The sequence below is a fragment of the Heptranchias perlo genome, chromosome 23 (assembly GCF_035084215.1).
Source record: "Heptranchias perlo isolate sHepPer1 chromosome 23, sHepPer1.hap1, whole genome shotgun sequence".
Taxonomy (NCBI): Eukaryota; Metazoa; Chordata; class Chondrichthyes; order Hexanchiformes; family Hexanchidae; genus Heptranchias; species Heptranchias perlo.
The window spans coordinates 4,117,230-4,130,984 of record NC_090347.1 but is presented as its reverse complement, the minus strand read 5'-3'; positions in this window follow the sequence as shown (position 1 = coordinate 4,130,984).

Here is a 13,755-nt window from a genome sequence, read left to right as displayed (position 1 = left end):
ACAGCAGGTTTCCTTCCTTAAAGGACATTAGTGAACCAGATGGGTTTTTGTGACAATCTGGTAGTTTCATGGCCACCATTGCAAATATTTTAATTCCAGATTTAATTTAATTAATGGAATTTAAATTCCCCAGCTACCATGGCAGGATTTGAACTCATAACTCCAGGCCTACCTGGATTATTAGGCCAGTAACATAACCACTATGCTACCGTACCCATGGTCTTAGTCCAAATGTCGACAAAAGAGCTGAATTCCAGAGGTGAGGTGAGAGTGACTGCCCTTGACATCAAGGCAGCATTTGACCGAGTGTGGCACCAAGGAGCCTTAGTAAAATTGAAGTCAATGGGAATCAGAGGGAAAACTCTCCAGTGGATGGAGTCATACCTAGCACAAAGGAAGATGGTAGTGGTTGTTGGAGGCCAATCATCTCAGCCCCAGGACATTGCTGCAGGAGTTCCTCAGGGCAGTGTCCGAGGCCCAACAATCTTCAGCTGCTTCATCAATGACCTTCTCTCCATCATGAGGTCAGAAATGGGGATGCTTGCTGATGATTGCACAGTGTTCAGTTCCATTCGCAACCTCTCAAATAATGAAGCAGTCCGAGCCTGCATGCAGCAAGACCTGGACAACATCCAGGCTTGGGCTCGTAAGTGGCAAGTAACATTCGCGCCCGATAAGTGCCAGGCAATGACCATCTCCAACAAAAGAGAGTCTAACCAACTCCCCTTGACATTCAACGGCATTACCATCGCCGAATCCCCCACCATCAACATCCTGGGGGTCACCATTGACCTGAAACTTAACTGGACCAGCCATATAAATACTGTGGCTACAAGAGCAGGTCAGAGGCTGGGTATTCTGCGGCGAGTGACTCACCTCCTGACTCCCCAAAGCCTTTCTACCATCTACAAGGCACAAGTCAGGAGTGTGATGGAATACTCTCCACTTGCCTGGATGAGTGCAGCTCCAACAACACTCAAAAAGCTCGACACCATCCAGGACAAAGCAGCCTGCTTGATTGGCACCCCATCCACCACCCTAAACATTCACTCCCTTCACCACCGGCGCGCTGTGGCTGCAGTGTGTACCATCCACAGGATGCACTGCAGCGACTCGCCAAGGCTTCTTCGACAGCACCTCCCAAACCCGCGACCTCTACCACCTAGAAGGACAAGGGCAGCAGGCACATGGGAACAACACCACCTGCACGTTCCCCTCCAAGTCACACACCATCCCGACTTGGAAATATATCACCGTTCCTTCATCGTCGCTGGGTCAAAATCCTGGAACTCCCTTCCTAACAGCACTGTGGGAGAACCTTCACCACACGGACTGCAGCGGTTCAAGAAGGCGGCTCACCACCACCTTCTCGAGGGCAATTAGGGATGGGCAATAAATGCTGGCCTCGCCAGCGATGCCCACATCGCATGAACAAATAAAAAAACATTTTGGAATTCTGGCGAAGGAGCAAAGCTCCGAAAGCTTGTGATTTCAAATAAAGCTGTTGGACTATAACCTGGTGTTGTGCAACTCCTTGCACAGAAACAAGGCTTAGTGATTCACGAACCACCCCCACTAGAGCTTCAACTAAAAATCAATTCGAGGCACACAAAGTTATGTAATGTTTAAATGCTGGAATGTGACTGCAAGAGTTTGAGTGATCCCCTACATTTGTGGCTTTGGTGTTTTATTCTGGGTCTATTTTTTTTGTAAGAAGTTGTTCCACAACCATTTTAGAAACAATTAGCACACCTTCACTGCCTGCCATCCTGAAAAAGACCCATTTTTTCCTACTCTCTATTTCCTGTCTGTTAACCAATTTTCAATCCATGCCAGTATATTACCTCCGATCCCATGTGCTTTAGAATCATAGAAGTTTACAACATGGAAACAGGCCCTTCGGCCCAACATGTCCATGTCGCCCAGTTTATACCACTAAGCTAGTCCCAATTGCCTGCACTTGGCCCATATCCCTCTATACCCATCTTACCCATGTAACTGTCCAAATGCTTTTTAAAAGACAAAATTGTACCCGCCTCTACTACTGCCTTTGGCAGCTCGTTCCAGACACTCACCACCCTTTGAGTGAAAAAATTGCCCCTCTGGACCCTTTTGTATCTCTCCCCTCTCACCTTAAATCTATGCCCCCTCGTTATAGACTCCCCTAGCTTTGGGAAAAGATTTTGACTATCTACCTTATCTATGCCCCTCATTATTTTATAGACTTCTATAAGATCACCCCTTAACCTCCTACTCTCCAGGGAAAAAAGTCTCAGTCTATCCAACCTCTCCCTATAAGTCAAACCATCAAGTCCCGGTAGCATCCTAGTAAATCTTTTCTGCACTCTTTCTAGTTTAATAACATCCTTTCTATAATAGGGTGACCAGAACTGTACACAGTATTCCAAGTGTGGCCTAACTAATGTCTTGTACAACTTCAACAAGACATCCCAACTCCTGTATTCAATGTTCTGACCAATGAAACCAAGCATGCTGAATGCCTTCTTCACCACCCTATCCACCTGTGACTCCACTTTCAAGGAGCTATGAACCTGTACTCCTAGATCTCTTTGTTCTCTCACTCTCCCCAATGCCCTACCATTAACGGAGTAGGTCCTGGCCCGATTCGATCTACCAAAATGCATCACCTCACATTTATCTAAATTAAACTCCATCTGCCATTCATCAGCCCACTGGCCCAATTTATCAAGATCCCGTTGCAATCCTAGATAACCTTCTTCACTGTCCACAATGCCACCGATCTTGGTGTCATCTGCAAACTTACTAACCATGCCTCCTAAATTCTCATCCAAATCATTAATATAAATAACAAATAACAGCGGACCCAGCACCGATCCCTGAGGCACACCGCTGGTCACAGGCCTCCAGTTTGAAAAACAACCCTCTACAACCACCCTCTGTCTTCTGTCGTCAATCCAATTTTGTATCCAATTGGCTACCTCACCTTGGATCCCGTGAGATTTAACCTTATGTAACAACCTACCATGCGGTACCTTGTCAAAGGCTTTGCTAAAGTCCATGTAGACCACGTCTACTGCACAGCCCTCATCTATCTTCTTGGTTACCCCTTCAAAAAACTCAATCAATTTCGTGAGACATGATTTTCCACTCACAAAACCATGCTGACTGATCCTAATTAGTCCCTGCCTCTCCAAATGCCTGTAGATCCTGTCTCTCAGAATACCCTCTAACAACTTACCCACTACAGATGTCAGGCTCACCGGTCTGTAGTTCCCAGGCTTTTCCCTGCCGCCCTTCTTAAACAAAGGCACAACATTTGCTACCCTCCAATCTTCAGGCACCTCACCTGTAGCTGTCGATGATTCAAATATCTCTGCTAGGGGACCCGCAATTTCCTCCCTAACCTCCCATAACGTTCTGGGATACATTTCATCAGGTCCCGGAGATTTATCTACCTTGATGCGCGTTAAGACTTCCAGCGCCTCCCTCTCTGTAATATGTACACTCCTCAAGACATCACTATTTATTTCCCCAATTTAATTTTGCACACTAACCTCTTATGTGGGACTTTATCAAAGGCCTTCTGAAAATCCAAATAAACCACATCCACTGGTTCTCCCTTATCTATTCTACCAGTTACATCCTCAAAAAACTCCAGTCCGTTTGTCAAACATGATTTCCCCTTCATAAATCCATGTTGACTTTGTCTAATCCCGTTGATATTTTCTAATCAACATCGAAGTATCTTTTTATCCAAATCCTTTCTGTGGAAAAATGGTCAGCAGATTCCCAACTATGACAGTTTTAGGATGTTGGAGGAAGAAAAGGACAGTTTGAAGAAATAAATGTGCAAAAGACCTCGATATCCGGTTCAGGATGCAAAGGCCGGAGTGCGGGGAGGGGAGAGGGGAGGTGTCCATTGTTCTATCCCCAGGTTCTGGTATTGTTGAACTTGATATTGAGTAGTGTGAGTCAACTCCCATAAAAGGAAGATGTTCAGGCCAGTTACAGGAGCAATTGACACAGTGGAGTAAATTTTAATTTACTGGTGGGAACTCAGCCCGGGGGTTTAGGACGGGGTGGTGAATACCCGCATGGGAAACCCAGAAAAATTTTGCATGCGTTGTCTCGAGCGATCGCAACTCAATTGAAGGCCCTTAATGTGACTTCCGGGTTTCGTGTCTCCGAGCTGCGCAGCAGGCGCACTGCGAACCCGAATGACGTACTGGTAGCCGGAGTATTTAAAGGGACATTGCGACCGTGGGTTTTGAGGGAGAAAGAGGAGGAATTGAAAGAAATGGTGCGTCAAAGGACGAAGCCAGCGCTGAGGTTTACTGACTCCTCATTTGAGTTGCCACTAGCCAATGTGAGGAGCAGGAGGGACATACTGTACCCGGGTGATAGGAGGAAGCAGCCTGCCTCTGCCACCAAGAAGGCCTGGCTTGAGGTGGCAGAGGAGGTGAGCAGCAGGAGCAACGTCACAAGGACGTGGCTGCAGTGCAGGAAGCGCTTTAATGACCTAACCAGGTCAGGAAATTAGAGTACAGTTACTGATTCACCTACATCCTGTGGTGTACATTACTCCCCATCTCACTGTCTGGCCAAGCCTACTCCATCACTCCTCACACCTACTTAAGTCTCATTAGCAACTTACCTTCACTCTCTGTGCACTTCCTCACCTCCCCATTTGTGACCCCACCACTCCCACTCACCCCAATCCTGATGCAATATCACGTCTGATTCTCACCCTTTGATGCATCTCTTTCATGGGCAGCCTCACCCAAAGCGAGGCATCCATCAGGTGTCCCCATCACCCGCACTCACACACTTATCTGTTGTTTCTCCCCTTGTAGGAGAAGAGAGCACAAAATGCCCGGGAGAGGAGTAGGACTGGAGGGGCCCACCACAAATAATGCCCCTGACAAAGCCAGAGGAGGCAGCCTTGGAGCTCAGCCGCCCGGCCGTTGGAGATGGCGAGACAGGCATCCCACAAACGGCTGCTGGCAGAACTTTAACATCCTTCACACACACATATCATGAATTGGTGTTGCTAATGATTGACCTGTTGCACGCCTCAGTATGCTCATTGCAAACTCACTTCTGTGATGATTCTTAATATTGCTTTATGTTCTCTTCCAGGGCCTTCAAGGATTGAAGAGGTCTGAGACACGGACGAGGGCAATTCCTCAGAGGAGCGCCAGGCCTCTGAGGGCACACCGTCACATCATATCCAGCCATGCGCCAGCGCAGATACTCACACTGGTGCGTCCTGGGTTGACACCCGGAGATTCACCACTCACAAGTGAGCGTGAACAGACATTGGTGGCAGGGGCAGCTGTGGAGTGTCCGCGTCGGGGGGGGCGGGGGGCGCACTCCTCCCCAAGCTCTGCTTCGCTGGACGCCGATGTTGAACCCCGGGGGCCGTGGTTGGGAATGAGAATGATGGAGGTACTGCTGCACCTTTCCGAGGTACTGGAAGACATGCCACGCACGCTCTCCAGAATATCAGAGAGGATGGAGGAGTCCACTGCCAGCACGATTGGAATGGTGGCGAAGGTGAGTGCGGGAATGTCTGCAATGGAGAGAATGGCAGCCTCCACTGAGCTTCAAGCACGGCATGGCTCACAAATGAGTCCATTCAGGCCATGACAATGGCCGTGCGGACTATCGATGCCAACATGTCTGCCATCTTAAACAGGCAGACAGATACGTTAGCAGTGGCCTTACAAGGCGTCACAGAAGTGCTCCAAGCTGTTGTCCAGAAGTGATAGGAGTGATGTGGCCGTGGCCCTGGAGAGGAACGATGGTGAAAGGGAACATGGAAGTGGGGACTCCACTCAAAGCGCTCCCACGTCTCACCCATTACACCCCCACCCCCCCCCCCCAACCAGTACCCTCAATGCCGACTCCTCTCCCGATGGCCGAGTCTGCCCCTGCACAGGCGGGGTCCTCACGGGCTCCAAATTCCAGAGAGCGTAGGCTGAGAGCGTGCCAGCAGTCAGGGCAGGGACCTGAGCAACCTGCCACCACCTCTGCTGCAGCCACATAAGAAGCAGTAGGAAGAGGAAGGCGAAGGTTTTCTAATCACCAAGGATATACACAAGGGCGTCTGACGAGATGTCACGTTTTTCATTTATATTTGTTTTCTCTTTTTTTTTATTCGTTCACGGGATGTGGGCGTCGCTGGCATTTATTGCCCATCCCTAATTGCCCTCGAGAAGGTGGTGGTGAGCCGCCTTCTTGAACCACTGCAGTCCGTGTGGTGAAGGTTCTCCCACAGTGCTGTTAGGAAGGGAGTTCCAGGATTTTGACCCAGCGACGATGAAGGAACGGCCGATATATTTCCAAGTCGGGATGGTGTGTGACTTGGAGGGGAACGTGCAGGTGGTGTTGTTTCCATGTGCCTGCTGCACAAGTCCCCAGATGTTAGTAAGGAGGACCTTGCAGGGTGGACTGGGCTTGGTGTTTTGCCTTTGTCGTGTCCGGTGCCTAGTGGTCCAATGCCGGGTGGTCCATCCGGTTTTATTCTTATTATGACTTTTCGTAGTGAGATTTTACAACTGAGTGGCTTGCTAGGCCATTTCAGAGGGCAATTAAGAATCAACCACATTGCTGTGGGTCTGGAGTAACATATAGGCCAGACTGGGTAAGGACGGCAGGTTTCCTTCCCTAAAGGACATTAGTGAACCAGATGGGTTTTTACGACAATCCGGTAGTTTCATGGCCATCATTACTGATACTAGTATTTTAATTCCAGTATCAGTAATGATGGCCATGAAACTACCGGATTGTCGTAAAAGCCCATCTGGTTCACTAATGTCCTTTACATGCACATTCAATGTTATAACTGTCGTCAGCACTGCCACGTCTTGTCCATTTGAGTCCCTTTTGTGAAAGTGCCCTTTCACGTGCTTCATCATGAACGGCAAGACTTGATGTTGCCCACTGGGCGTGTTTATGATGGGTGTATGTGTGGTTGAAGGACTGTTTTGTGCAAGTGGAGGGGGTGGGTGGAGGGTCCTGCTGCTGGTTGTTCCAGGCGGTCTGAGTAGCTCACTATCTTCAGTTTGTAGATCTCATGAGAATTGTTGGCCAGGGGCTGCAGAAAACTACTGAGTTTAATTCGAATTGCTAACAAAGACACTGACTTTTGAACTGAAGTGACCTGGAGTTCAGTCACTGGTCTGAACTGGCCAGAACCGGTTTGAATTCGTTCCGCTTCTTACAGGGACAAAGGGGCTGTGATGAGACACCAGGCCTTATTTAGACAAGGAGTAATGAGGTGATGCTACCTAGCCCCTTGGAACAGAGCCAATCAGGGGATGACACTGACCACTCGAGGAATTTTAAGCCAACCGGAGAAGACAGCATCATTCAAAAAGACAGGCTTGAAGTTAAAACTGAAGAATTGCAGGCTTGGTGCCAGTGTGTTTGTGAGGGAGACTCCGGAGACTAACCATCGCGGAAGTAGGGACCCAGAGACTACGTCAGGGACGTAGAGACGACGTCGAGAGAGAGAGAATGAATTGCCTGGCCAGCGTTATCTCTTCTTTCCGGGTAATATAATATCCTTTCTATTCTGTGACCACTCAGGGAGTGTTAGTCAGAGAAACCTAGTGGGTCTGCGTTTAAATCCTAGTTTGAGTATAAAACTGTATAACCTGCTGTAAACTGCATGCCTATATCTAACCAGACGTATAAGCGGTATGTACATGATCTAATAACGTTAATAAAGCGAATTGAGAATTAAGAGAGAATTGACTGTCTCCTCTGTGTACTAAGCCAATAATTGTAACCGGTGACTTCCGGTCAACACCCTGAATACAAACAATGCTATCAAACTCCCTAACCTCCTGATCAGGGATCAATCCAGTTCCCTTCTGAAGGTGTCAATTGACCACAAATCAATTACCATCTCTGGGAGTCTGTCCCACATGTGCACCATGTGGGGATGAAAAGTACACTGTCTTTACAAATCTTCAACCCTTTTCTTCCTTTAAAGTTCACCTCGATAGAGAATTTCCTGATTCTCCCACCCCTTGAAACAAACCTTTATTCCATGCAAAGGATGTTGCCAGAATTTATACAATTTATGTATTTTCTTACATACCCATATGAACAAAACCAGAATATAGGAGTAATAGCAAAATTCCTAAAGGGATAATTACCAGGATTACTGTGTGACCTTTTGTGCTGATCTTCTCCCAGTCCTACTTCTGAAGAAAGGACAAGAATTCCAACATGAATACCTCTTATCATTATCTTAACACCCTCTCTCTATTTAAAAAAAAACTTGATAGCACTCCCCCATTGAATGGATTAGCAGGTATGCACATTGCCTGGTATGGCACAGAATCATACAGAGCCCAGCTTTGATGCCCAATCTGTACTATCAGCTGATCTCAAAGTGCAGCGTTAGAAGCACTCAAACCGCTGGGTAAGGCAGAGGAGAAACGGCCAGGTTTACTCAAGTGCTGTCCGCCCTCTCCTGAAAAGTCCACACACGGATGTCAGGTGAGGACAGGATTTGGCTTCACTGTAATGGACCTCCTCTGTTGAATAGCTTGCTTGTCCAGGTTCATAAGAGAAGAACTAACATATAGGAGAGGAATTGCCAGGCTACTGGCTCACATAGAAGATAACACTCTTCAGAGAAAGATAAAATACACACACAAAACCAAGAAAACTTTAGGAAAAGGTGTACTCTGATCTCTAAACACAAATACTTTACTTTTGCTTTTGATGTGTAGAAGGATTTTGGCATCAGATGGTACAGCATGTGATGTCATGAACCAAGGTGACGGCTTGTTCTCCAGTGATGATCTAGATCTTGTGTACCATGGTACACAATCCCAGCTTGGAATTGTCAGGACTGCTGTCAGATCTCCATTGCTTTAAATTATGGGGAGAATTTCTTGCGTCCAAGTAGTACCTGTTTACATATGTAACAGACAAACATTACGGAGCTATAGGTATAAAAAAAACAGAACCACAAATCTATCCACCTTTTGTTTCTGCTTAGTGGTTTTCAAAACTATTCGAAGAAAAAGTCAGGTAAAGTTTACTTTTTTTTTCAAAAAAGAGATGTGTGTGCATGAGAAAGGAAAAGTCAGTTTATGATTACACACCAGTTGTAGCATTTTTGTGTTCTATAAACTTCAGAAAGCGCATTAAGCTGAGTGAGGAACAGAATGTCTTTCTTTGCTGTAATTTGAAGTAATTTTTAAAAAATAATTTTGAAGCAAACAGACACTTGTCACAACACAGGTGATATCATTTAGTGCAGTCATCCCAGTAATTATCTCCTGGGACTTTGCGACTAGTTAGAAGATATAAACATTCTAATTACCAATAGCCGTCAGCGAGAAAAACAAGACAGACACAATGAGGGTAATTTTAACCCACAAGAACGGGTGTGTTAGGGGCGGGTGCGAGGATAAAAACAACCTTTTGGAGCGAGACCACATCCCGGCTATTGGCAATGTACTTCATTGAAATACTTGAGGTACTTAATATTTTGTGTATTGGAAAACTTAAATGAATTTAACCTTACCTGTTGGGGTTTCCCATCGCTTCCGATTCACGTCAGGTGAAAGCAGGGGGGAAGGTCCGGATCCATGGGGTGAGTGCCTTTATTGCACTGCTTGTGGGCCCGGAGGAGCAGGAGTGCACCGTTCACCACTACCCTCTGTTTCCTCATTTTTAGCCAATTTCGTATCCATGTTACATAAGAACATAAGAAATAGGAGCAGGAGTAGGCCATTCGGCCCCTCGAGCCTGCTCTCCGCCATTCAATAAGATCATGGCTGATCTTCGACCTCACTCCACTTTCCCGCCCGATCTCCATATCCCTTGATTCCCCCTAGAGTCCAAAAATCTATCGATCTCAGTCTTGAATATACTCAACGACTGAGCATCCACCGCCCTCTGGGGTAGAGAATTCCAAAGATTCACCACCCTCATCAACCCTCTCCATCAAAGCACTCAATCCAGTTGGTCATTCGGTGCTGACTGTCCCTCATTAACCCATGCTTCTCCAAGTGAGAATTAATTTTGTCCTTGACAGTGGTCTCCAGTAGACCTGATATAACGAGATCTTCCTTTTCCCAGACCATGTGCCCAGATGTTTTCCAAGGTCCATGGGGCGGGATTCTCCAGTACAAACCATTCGGACCTGTAACTGCTCACCAGGTACTTGCCTGTCTGTCTGTCCCGCTGGCTGCCTTTCTGTTAATCTGTCTCTGTGTACTGAGGGTCCGTGTGTACCTCCATTAATCTGACTGGGGCGAGGCTCTGACACGCTGCCCAATGCGGCCTGTTGAACTGGTGCAGGGCACGAGGGTGATGAGAGGTCAGTGAGCAGCCTGATGCATGACGTTAACCCCCTGCACGCCCCATTCTCATTGGGGCTGAGGGTTAACATCAACCCTTCTGTTTCTCTTTCTCTAGCCATTCTTCTCTCCTTCTCTCTCTCTGTTAATTTACTTCTGTTTCTTTCTATCTCTTCCTCTCTCACTCTCTCTGTTAGTCTGTGTCCATCCAGCTCTGTCTCTGAGAAGGAGGCTGTGATGCTTCCTGCAGTTGAATATCTTGCCAGATCTCATTGTCTGTCTAGACAGATGAAGACTGGACCCTTGGCTGAGATATTGAATCATGGGAGGGGAAGGGAGGGAAGGGGAGAGGTGGAGAGGGGAGAGGATGCTAGGGGGAGGGGACGGGAGGGGAAGGGGAAGGGGAGCAGAGGGGAGGGGATGGGAGGGGGAGGGGGAGGGGAGCAGAGGGGAGGGGATGGGAGGGGGAGGGGAGCAGAGGGGAGGGGATGGGAGGGGAAGGGGAGCAGAGGGGAGGGGATGGGAGGGGAAGGGGAGCAGAGGGGAGGGGATGGGAGGGGAAGGGGAGCAGAGGGAAGGGAATGCTAGGGGGAAGGGAGAGGATGCTAGGGGAAAGAAGGAACAGGAAGATGCCACTGGCTCTTTTATTCCATGGGCTTCAATTTTACTGACAAGCCTATTGTATGGCAATTTATCAAACGCCTTTTGAAAATCCATATACACCACATCAACCGCATTGCCCTCATCAACCCTCTCTGTTACTTCATCAAAAAACTCAATCACGATTTGCCTTTAACAAATCAGTGCTGGCTTTCCCTTAAGCCAGCAAAATTAACAGTCACTTGTCCAAGTGACTGTTAATTTTGTCCCAGATTATTGTTTCTAAAAGTTTTCCCACTACTGAGGTTAAACTGACTGGCCTATAGTTGCTGGGTTTATCCTTACACTCTTTTTTAAACAAGGGTGTAACATTTGCAATTCTCCAGTCCTCTGGCACTACCCCAGTATCTAAGGAGGATTGGAAGATTATGGCCAGCACCTCTGCAATTTCCACCTTTACTTCCCTCAGCAACTTAGGATGCATCTCATCCGGACCAGGTGATTTATCTACTTTAAGTACAGCCAGCCTTTCTAGTACCTCCTCTATCAATTTTTAGCCCATCCAGTATCTCAACCACCTCTTCTTTGTGACTTTGGCAGCATCTTCTTCCTTGGTAAAGACAGATGCAAAGTACTCATTTAGTACCTCAGCCATGCCCTCTGCCTCCATGCGTAGATCTCCTTTTTGGTCCCTAATCGGTCCCACCCCTCCTCTTACTACCCGTTTACTGTTTATTTGCCTATAGAAGACTTTTGGATTCCCTTTTATGTTGGCCGCCAGTCTATTCTCATACTCTCTCTTTGCCCCTCTTATTTCCTTTTTTACTTCCCCTTTCAACTTTCTATATTTAGCATGGTTCTCACTTGTAATAGAAACATAGAAAATAGGAGCAGGAGTGGGCCATTCGGCCCTTCGAGCCTGCTCTGCCACTCTTTTTTTTATTCGTTCATGGGATGTGGGCGTCGCTGGCGAGGCCGGCATTTATTGCCCATCCCTAATTGCCCTTGAGAAGGTGGTGGTGAGCCGCCTTCTTGAACCGCTGCAGTCCGTGTGGTGAAGGTTCTCCCACAGTGCTGTTAGGAAGGGAGTTCCAGGATTTTGACCCAGCGATGATGAAGGAACGGCGATATATTTCCAAGTCGGGATGGTGTGTGACTTGGAGGGGAACGTGCAGGTGGTGTTGTTCCCATGTGCCTGCTGCTCTTGATCAATATGATCATGGCTGATCCTCTATCTCAATACCATATTCCCGCTCTCTCCCCATACCCCTTGATGCCTTTTGTGTCTAGTAACTGAGTATTACTTACCTCTTTGCTTTTGTACTCTATTTTTAAAAGCCAGGGAGCATGTATACTTTTTTTATAGCTTTTTCAACTTGCCCTCCCACTTTTATCTGAATTCCTAAATCTCTCTGTTCCTCTACTCCCTTTAATGGTTTATCATTTAGTGTATATTCACTTTTACTCTTCCTCCAAAAATGGATCACCTAATATTTCTCTGCATTAAATTATCTCTAACATCTATCTGCCCAGTCCACTCACTTGTCTATATCCTCCTTAAGTTGCTTATAGTTCTTTCACATGCTCCCTATTCTTATATTGTCTGCAAATTTTCATATTGTGCCCCCATACCTGTGCTCCCTATACCCAAGTTCAGATTATTGATATAAATTGAGAAGTGCAGTTGTCACACACCCTGTTTACATACCTCCAATCTAAAAACCATTCATTAATTGCTCCTCTCTGTTTACTGTCCTTCAACCAACTTGTCCATGCTGTCATACTGCCTTTAATAACATATGCCTTAAATGTTATTAACAAGCCTCCTATGTGGCATTTTATCAAACGCTTTTTCAAAATTCGTCCACACAACATCCACTGCATTATTTCATGATGTGGAGATGCCGGTGATGAAATAAAACGAAAGTATAAAATAAAAGTATACATGCTCCCTGGCTTTTAAAAATAGAGTACAAAAGCAAAGAGGTAAGTAATACTCAGTTACTAGACACAAAAGGCATCAAGGGGTATGGGGAGAGAGCGGGAATATGGTATTGAGATAGAGGATCAGCCATGGTCATATTGATCAAGAGCAGCAGGCACATGGGAACAACACCACCTGCACGTTCCCCTCCAAGTCACACACCATCCCGACTTGGAAATATATCGCCGTTCCTTCATCGCATTATTTCATAGCATCACACCAGTGCCAGCTCTTTCGACATGAAGGACTAACTCTTATCGAATTAGTCCCACTCCCCTGCTCCTTACCCATAGCCCTGCAAATTTTTCCTTTGCAAGTATTTATCCAATTCCCCTTTGAAAGTTATTACTGAATCTGCTTCCACCGCCCTTTCAGGCAGCGCATTCCAGATCATAACAACTCGCTGCGTAAAATAATTTCTTCTCCCCTCCCTTCTGGTTCTTTTCCTCAAAGAATTCTATATTAGAGTGGTGAGAGACGACTTGCCTCTTACAAATCCGTGCTGACAGTCCTTAATTAACCCATGTCTTTCTAGGGAAGTATTAATTTTATCCTGCATCTTGCACCCTCCGTAAACTTGAGCTCATCCAAAACTCTGCTGCCCGTATCCTAACTCGCTGATGACCTACATTGGCTCCCAGTCCGGCAGGGCCTTGATTTTTAAAATTCTCATCCATGTTTTTAAATCCCTCCATGGCCTCGTCCCTCCTTATTTATGCAACCTCCAGCCCTACAACCCTCCGAGATCTCTGCGCTCCTCCAATTTTGGCCTCTTGCTCATCCCCGATTTTTATCGCTCCACCATTGGCGGCCGTGCCTTCAGCTGCCTGGACCCTAAGCTCTGGAATTCCCTCCCTA